We start from the raw sequence: 8,387 nt of genomic DNA on the forward strand, positions 1-8,387 counted from the left end.
CTAAACCCAGCAGTGCTCAGGAATCACTCGTGGTGGGCTCTGGGGAATGTATGGAGTGCCAGAAATTGAATCCAGGTCGGACTGTGCAAGGCCCCTTGACTCCTTCCTCCCTCCCTCCCTGCCTCCCTCCTTCCTTCCTTCCTTCCTTCCTTCCTTCCTTCCTTCCTTCCTTCTTTCCTCCCTCCCTTCCTTCCTCCTCCTCCTCCTCCTCCCCCTCCCTCCCTCCCTCCCTCCTTTCCTTCCTTCCTTCCTTCCTCCCTTCCTTCCTTCCTTCCTTCCTTCCTCCTCTCCCTCCCTCCCTCCCTTCCCTCCCTCCCTCCCTCCCTCCCTCCCTTCCTTCCTTCCTTCCTCCCTCCTCTCCCTTCCTCCCTCCTTCCTCCCTCCTTCCTTCCTTCCTCCTCTCCCTCCCTCCCTCCCTCCCTCCTTCCCTTCCCTCCCTCCCTCCCTCCCTTCCTTCCTTCCTTCCTTCCTTCCTTCCTTCCTTCCTTCCTCCTCTCCCTTCCTCCCTCCTTCCTCCCTCCTTCCTTCCTCCTCTCCCTCCCTCCCTCCTTCCTCCCTCCTTCCTTCCTCCTCTCCCTCCCTCCTTCCTTCCTCCTCTCCCTCCCTCTTTCCTCCCTCCCTCCCTCCCTCCCTTCCTTCCTTCCTCCTCTCCCTTCCTCCCTCCTTCCTCCCTCCTTCCTTCCTCCTCTCCCTCCCTCCCTCCTTCCTCCCTCCTTCCTTCCTCCTCTCCCTCCCTCCTTCCTTCCTCCTCTCCCTCCCTCTTTCCTCCCTCCCTCCCTCCCTCCCTCCCTTCCTTCCTTCCTTCCTCCCTCCTCTCCCTTCCTCCCTCCTTCCTCCCTCCTTCCTTCCTTCCTCCTCTCCCTCCCTCCCTCCTTCCCTTCCTTCCCTCCCTCCCTCCCTCCCTCCCTTCCTTCCTTCCTTCCTTCCTTCCTTCCTTCCTTCCTTCCTCCTCTCCCTTCCTCCCTCCTTCCTCCCTCCTTCCTTCCTCCTCTCCCTCCCTCCCTCCTTCCTCCCTCCTTCCTTCCTCCTCTCCCTCCCTCCTTCCTTCCTCCTCTCCCTCCCTCTTTCCTCCCTCCCTCCCTCCCTCCCTTCCTTCCTTCCTTCCTCCCTCCTCTCCCTTCCTCCCTCCTTCCTCCCTCCTTCCTTCCTTCCTCCTCTCCCTCCCTCCCTCCCTCCTTCCCTTCCTTCCCTCCCTCCCTCCCTCCCTCCCTTCCTTCCTTCCTTCCTTCCTTCCTTCCTTCCTTCCTTCCTTCCTCCTCTCCCTTCCTCCCTCCTTCCTCCCTCCTTCCTTCCTCCTCTCCCTCCCTCCCTCCTTCCTCCCTCCTTCCTTCCTCCTCTCCCTCCCTCCTTCCTTCCTCCTCTCCCTCCCTCTTTCCTCCCTCCCTCCCTCCCTCCCTTCCTTCCTTCCTTCCTCCCTCCTCTCCCTTCCTCCCTCCTTCCTCCCTCCTTCCTTCCTTCCTCCTCTCCCTCCCTCCCTCCCTCCTTCCCTTCCTTCCCTCCCTCCCTCCCTCCCTCCCTCCCTTCCTTCCTTCCTTCCTTCCTTCCTTCCTTCCTTCCTTCCTTCCTTCCTTCCTTCCTTCCTCCTCTCCCTTCCTCCCTCCTTCCTCCCTCCTTCCTTCCTCCTCTCCCTCCCTCCCTCCTTCCTCCCTCCTTCCTTCCTCCTCTCCCTCCCTCCTTCCTTCCTCCTCTCCCTCCCTCTTTCCTCCCTCCCTCCCTCCCTCCCTCCCTCCCTCCCTCCCTCCCTCCCTTCCTTCCTTCCTTCCTTCCTTCCTTCCTTCCTTCCTTCCTTCCTTCCTTCCTTCCTCCCTCCCTCCCTCACTCCCTTCCTTCCTCCCTTCCTTCCTGTCCCCGCCACTTCGTGCCTATATTTAGTGCCTCGCTGCTCCTGCCTGGTTGGCACCGGCTGTTCTCCGGCCTCCCTCCCTCGCAGGCGCCCGCGTCTCCGCAGGGCAGGAGCCCCGACCTGACTCATGACTGTATTCCTGGCGAAGCACCAGTGCCTGCCTGCCAGGTAACGGCACATTGTTCTCAAAAGCGCCTCTGAAAAACTGCAGGCGAGGGTCTTAGAGTTAAGGTGCAGCCGCTCCCCCTACCCCGTAGCTGACAGCGCAGCTCCCATGAAGACAGAGACCGACAGAAGCGCAGACTTTCCCCGGGAAGTGGCTCCGTGGCAGGAGTAGGGGGAGGGGGGCTGTCCCTCCCGGCGTGGGGGTGGTCACGGGTTGGTGCTTTTGACTTCCAGATTGAAGGGGATTGGGGGACCAGAGCTATAGCAAAGTGGGGAGGGCGTTTGTCTTGCACGCGGCCAACCTGGGTTCGATTCCCAGCATCCCATTTGGTCCCCCGAGCACCACCAGGAGTAATTCCTGAGTGCAGAGCCAGGAATTACTGAGCATCGCTGGGTTGTGGCCCAAAAATTAAAAAAAAAAGAACAACAGTAAATTGAAGGGGATTGTCCAACAGGAAGGAGTCAGGAGGAGTCGGGAGGAAGGGCTGACCTCCACTGCCTGTTCAAGGTTGCTGGGCTGGGAACCCAGGCAGCATATCATGCCCTGCAGATGCCGCCCCTTCCCTGCCACCTGTGCCCTCAGCGCTGATGAGGGCGCCTCCTGTGGCCTGTCCTTGCAGGGTAATAACACCATCCTCTGAACCCAGGTCAGGCCACTCGGGGCAGATTGCAGCAAGGACGCTCATACCAACGTGCTGGCTGCTACCTTCATTCCCCAATCGCCTCTGCCCCGTGCCCAGAAAGCTGTTTTGGCCAGGGGACTGTGGACGTGGCTAGCAAGCGTGTCCTGTGGGCGTGGTCTCTGTGGCAAACTGGGTGTCTGGACACGTCCACCTGCCCAGTTCACATGCCTGCTGTTTGGGTCAGTTCAGATCACCCTCCCTGCCCAGTCGCGGCAGCAGCAGAGGCCAGAGCAGCATGAGTGGGACCCGAGCAACAGAGACACGCCCCACAGGGCAGCCACACTGCATGCTGGGACTTCTTGAGATATTTCTCTCATTTCCATTGTTTTTCTTTGCTTTAGGGGGAAGCACTGGTGTGCTTGGGGGCTTGATCCTGGGGGTGCAAAGGAGTCGAACCTGGGAGCCTTAGCATGCCTAACTCATGCTCAGACCTTTCAACATTTCTGACTTCCTTTACTTACCAATAGATTTTTAGGGGTCTCCCAACTGCTCAGGGGCCTAGGAGTCACTCCTATCAGTACTGGCCTGGCCTCCCAGTTGGATGATCTGGCCAAGGACGCATGCAACTTCGAGTCTAGCAGAGCCTGAGAGGCCAGCGGGTGCCAGGGATCATGCTCAGGGCCTCGGGCATGCCAGGCATATGCTCTAGCAATTTGTGCTATCTCACTGGTCCTCGCATCTATTTATTTTTGGGGGGTACAGAGGCAGTGGTCAGGACTTTTTCTTGGCGGGATCACTCCTGACTAACTTGGAAGATCATTTAAGATGCTGGGGATTGAACCCTGGTTGGCCGTGTGCAAAGCAAGCGTACTCCCCACTGTACTTTTGCTTCACATTTATTTATTATTATTACTTTTTGGGGGTCACATTCGGTGATGCACAGGGGTTACTCCTGGCTCATGCACTCAGGAATTACTCCTGGCAGTGCTTGGGGGGGGACCATATGGGCTTCTGGGAATCGAATCCGGGTCAACCGCGTGCAAAGCAAACGCCCTACCTGCTTCACATTAATTTTTAGGTCACACTCAATGGTGCTCAGAGATCACTCCTGGCAGGGCTCAGGGAATCATCTGGGATGCCAGAGGTTGAACCCATGTTGGCTGCATGCAAGACAAGTGCCCTTTCTGCTGTTATCATCACGCTGACCCTCAAGTCTATTTTCGATTGTCCAAATTGTTTTTTGTCACCTGAAGCCAAGATCCCTGGCTGACCGATTCCCACCTTTCAGCCCCAACACTCAGGCTTACCCCCAAGGCTGGCCTGTACATCAGGAAGACACAGGACAAACAGACCAGGAGAACTTTCACTGCTTCTCGGAGACCCACATGACATTTTTGCTGGTGTCATCTGACCTTGGAGAAAAGTCCCCTTGATTGACACAAGGGCCCTGGAACCCAGTCCTGTGAGGCGGGCCCAGTCCAGAGATTTCACAGTTCAGGCCCTCAAAGTAGGAACATCCATAGTTCGCAAAGTGTTTCTATTAAAGGCCAGATAATGTTTTTGGCTTTTAAGTCTCTGTGACAGAGATTTGTCTCTGCCCAAGTGTGCAGGAGAGATAATGGTGACACATGAAAACATAGCTGTGTTACAATAAAACTTTATTGACGCTGAAATTTTGTGCTTGCTTCGGCAGCACATATACTAAAATATTGACGCTGAAATTTATTTATATTAATTGTTACCATTCCATGTAAAAATTTTGGGTGGAGGGGGCCAAAGTTGGCAATGCTCAGGGATTACTCCTGGCTTTGCACTCAGGAATTACTCCTGGTAGTGCTCGGAAGATCATGTAGGATGTCGGGGATTGAACCTGGGTTGGCCGCTTGTAAGGCAAAAGCCCTCCCCACTGTACTATCGCTTCGGCCCCACCATGTAAATTTTAATAGCATTTAGTATCTGTACCTGTCCACTGTCCTCCCGTTGTTCATCGATTTGTTCGAGCGGGCCTGGTAACGTCTCCATCGGAGACTTTGTTGTTACTGTGTTTGGCATATCGAATACATCACGGGTAGCTTGCCAGGCTCTGCCGTGCGGGCGAGATACTCTCGGTAGCTTGCCGGGCTCTCCGAGAGGGCGGAGGAATCAAACTCGGGTTGGCCATGTTGGCTGCGTGCAAGGCAAACGCCCTACCACTGTGCTATCGCTCCAGCCCATCTGTACCTAATGTTATAAATATTTTTATAAATGCTGCATAGACTCTGAGTATTGCTCTGGCAAGGATGGTCATTGTGAATATTAATCCTTCTGATTTATAATCAGGGGATGTTTCCATTTCCTTGTGTTTCCATCTCTTAGTAATGACTTGAAGTTTTCTTTGTATACATCTTCTGGCTGGAGCGGTAGCACAGCAGGTAGGGCGTTTGCCTTGCATGCAGCCGATCAGAGTTCAATTTCTTCACCCCTCTCGGAGAGTCCGGCAAGCTATCGAGAGAATCTAGCCTGCACTAGCCCGCACGACAAAGCCTGGCAAGCTACCTGTGACGTATTTGATATGCCAAAAACAGTAACAAGAAGTCTCACAATTTGTTGTGAGATGTTACTGGTGCCCACTCGAGCAAATTGATGAACAATGGGAGGACAGTGCTACAGTTTTTATTTTGAGGGCCATACTTGCCAGTATTCTTGGCTCTGTGCTCTGTGCTAGTAATTACTCCTGGAGGTACTTGGGGGACCATAGATAGTGCCAGGAGTAATTTCTGGTAGGCCACGTGCAATGCAAGTGCCCACCCTGTATTATTGTTCCTACTTAGACACTGAAATTTTAATTCCATTAATTTCCACTTGTTCCATTATGTTATTCTTCCTTTGAGTCTTTCCAGCCATTGAAAAACTATAAATGCCATTCATAGCTCTTAGACCAAATAAAAGCAGGTCTTGAAGAGGCAGGTTTGTCTAATTGCTGGCCAGGGGCATAGACACTCATGCCCAGAAAGGACAAAGTGGTCAAGAGACTGGACAGCTGGTGGGTAGCCAGGGACACTGCTGGGGCCATAACCCAGGCACTCAGGCACCCTCTCAATCAACACCCAGATGCCTGGAAATTTTTGCTGCCTGAGTTTCTAAATTGTGGCGGGTAGCACGGTGGGGAGGGCACTTACCTTGCACACACCCGACCCGGGTTCGATCCCTAGCATCCCATATGGTCCCCTGAGCACTGACAGGAATGATTTATGAGCACAGAGCCAGAAGTTTGGGCGTAGCCAGGTGTGGCCGGTTGCAAATGAATACAAACACAATGTGGCCTGGGGCCACTTTGGCTCAGCTGTTTCAGGCACTTTTAAGGGTGGCTGCCCTGCCCTTGACTATCGGGTCATTTATGCTTGGACCACTCTGCATAGCCTCCAGGCCAGGTAGAGACACTGCTAGTGGCAGCTGGTTACCTGGGGGGGGGGGGGCTGGCCTGCAGCCACCAGGTAACTTTCAACTCCCTGTCTCAAACCAGTCAGAGCAAGCTGCAGTCAGCCGTGGTCTCTGCAGCTGAATGCACTCAGGGGCTGATTTGCCTTAGGGCCCGGGGGTCAATGAACCTTGAGAGATAGTGGAGATGGTGGCTGAGTAAGAGGAGGTTGGGCATCATGCGGGCAGAGAGATTTCCCCAAGACCAGACAGGATAGTGGAATCCCAGAATTCCTGTTTCCAGCCCTGCCTGAAGTTTGGCTGGGGTCTTGATGCTACCATCAGAACTTCTCTCCTTCCTGTGGTCCTCTGGATCACGCGCGTGCCAGTCGGATCCACTCACCACCCAGGACCAGAATCTGCACCCTTCTCGGAGCTCCTCTTCCTGGTGCTTCTTGCCTGTTGCTATTTAACAACACCCCTTCATACCCCATCGCCGTTTGCTCTCCCAAGGAGCAGAGATGACTGACCCCACACCTGCAGAGGAGATGGTTCTTGGGGGTCCCAGGTTCCACACCTGCTGGGGGACATGGTTTTGGGGGTCCCAGGTTCCACACCTTAGGGAGGCATGGTGTTTGGGGGTCCCAGGTCCCAGTTCTGCCTTCACTCCCACCCCATTCCCATTCAGGCGGGGTCTCTTTTCTGGGGGCGGGGGGTTGCTAGCTCAGGGGTCCCCGTGTCGGCAGATGCGCGGGAGCGCGAGAGGCAGCACGATGCGAACTCGGGGAGCCGCTGGCAGTGGCGCCCGCGGCCGCCAGGGGGCAGCGTCTCTGCGGAGCCGGCCCGGCCCGGTCCGCACCCGCCCGCCACGGCCCCCGCACGCCGCCCGGCCTCCGCCTTCCAGCACTTTCTCCGCTCCTCCCTCGCGCGGCCACACGCAGTGGGCGCGGGGCGGGGCCGCGTGTGCGGCGAGCCGAGGATGGTCCGCGCCGCGCAGGCCCGTCCGGGGCGGGGAAGGGGAGGAGCGCAGGGAGGAGCCCCGGGAAGAGTCCCTGGAGCACGGAGCGGCCGCGCAGGCGCAGACTCGCGCCTCCTGCCGTCTGCAGCGGGCGGCCCCGCGCAGGCCCAGAGCCGGGCGGGCGGGCCACTACCCGGGGATGTCCAGGAGGCGGCTCGGACATGGGTCACCAGCTTGGCGAGCTGAAACGTGGTCGGCTCCGTCACCTAAATGCAGGGACTTGGGACCCCGGGCTGCAGGGGCCGGGGACACAGCGCAGGGCCAAGGCGCTTGACTCTACCAAGACCCCGGGATCAAACCCAGGGTTTGATCTTTTGCACTGCCAGGAGTGATTACCTGAGCACAGAGCCAGGAGGAAGCCCTGGGCACTGCCGGCTGTGGCCCCCAAACTGATCAACCAATGAACCAACCAACCATAAAAGACTCAAATTAGTAACTTTATTTTAAATTTTTTTAAATTTTAATTTAATTAATTTATTTTAATGAATCACCTTGAGACCTGGGATATAGTTACAGACTTACAAACTTTCATGATTGTGTTTCAATGTTCAAGTACCCATCCCTCCACCAGTGCCCATTCTCCACCACCAATGTTCCCAGTATCCCTCCCCCCACGCCCACCACTTCCCACCCCCTGCCTCTGTAGCAAGCACATTCCCTCTTACTCTGTCCTTTTGGGTGTTGTGGTTTGCAATACAGGTATCAAGCGGCCATTATGTTTGGCCCATAGTCTACTTTCACTACGAAGCTGATCTCATGCGTTCCGGGGAAAGGTAGCTGGGATGGAGAGAGGGTCACGAAGCAAATGATGGTTGGAGGGATTGCTCAGCATAGTAGATGTGTGCTCAAAGTAGACTATGGCTTCTGTATTTGAATTTGATGCTTGATGGATCACTGTGAGGGCCACACCAGACAATGCAAAGCTTGTGCTCTGCCACTGAGTCACCCCGCGTACTTGTTTTTTCAAGTGTTTTTGGTCTACTTGCATTTTTTTTTATTTGTATGGTTGGTTTTGGGGCCACATTCAGCGGTGCTCAGGGCTTACTCCTGGCTCTGCACTCAAGGATTATTGCTGGTAGTGCTGGGACCATATAGGATGCTGGGGAATGAACCCAGATCCACTGTGCTCCAGACAAATAAATACCCTGCCCACTGTATTATCTTCCAATCCTACATATATGCTTTGAAAGCAAACATAAGGAGGACAGAATAATAGTGAGTAGGGCATTTGCCTTACATGCAGCTGACCCAGGTTTGATATCCAGCATCTTATATGGTCCCCTGAGCCTGTCAGGACTGATCCCTGAGTGCAGAATTAGGAGTAAACCATGAGCACCGCAGA

The sequence above is a fragment of the Sorex fumeus genome, unplaced genomic scaffold, assembly GCF_029834395.1.
Source record: "Sorex fumeus unplaced genomic scaffold, SorFum_2.1 ptg000063l, whole genome shotgun sequence".
NCBI classification, from domain to species: Eukaryota; Metazoa; Chordata; class Mammalia; order Eulipotyphla; family Soricidae; genus Sorex; species Sorex fumeus.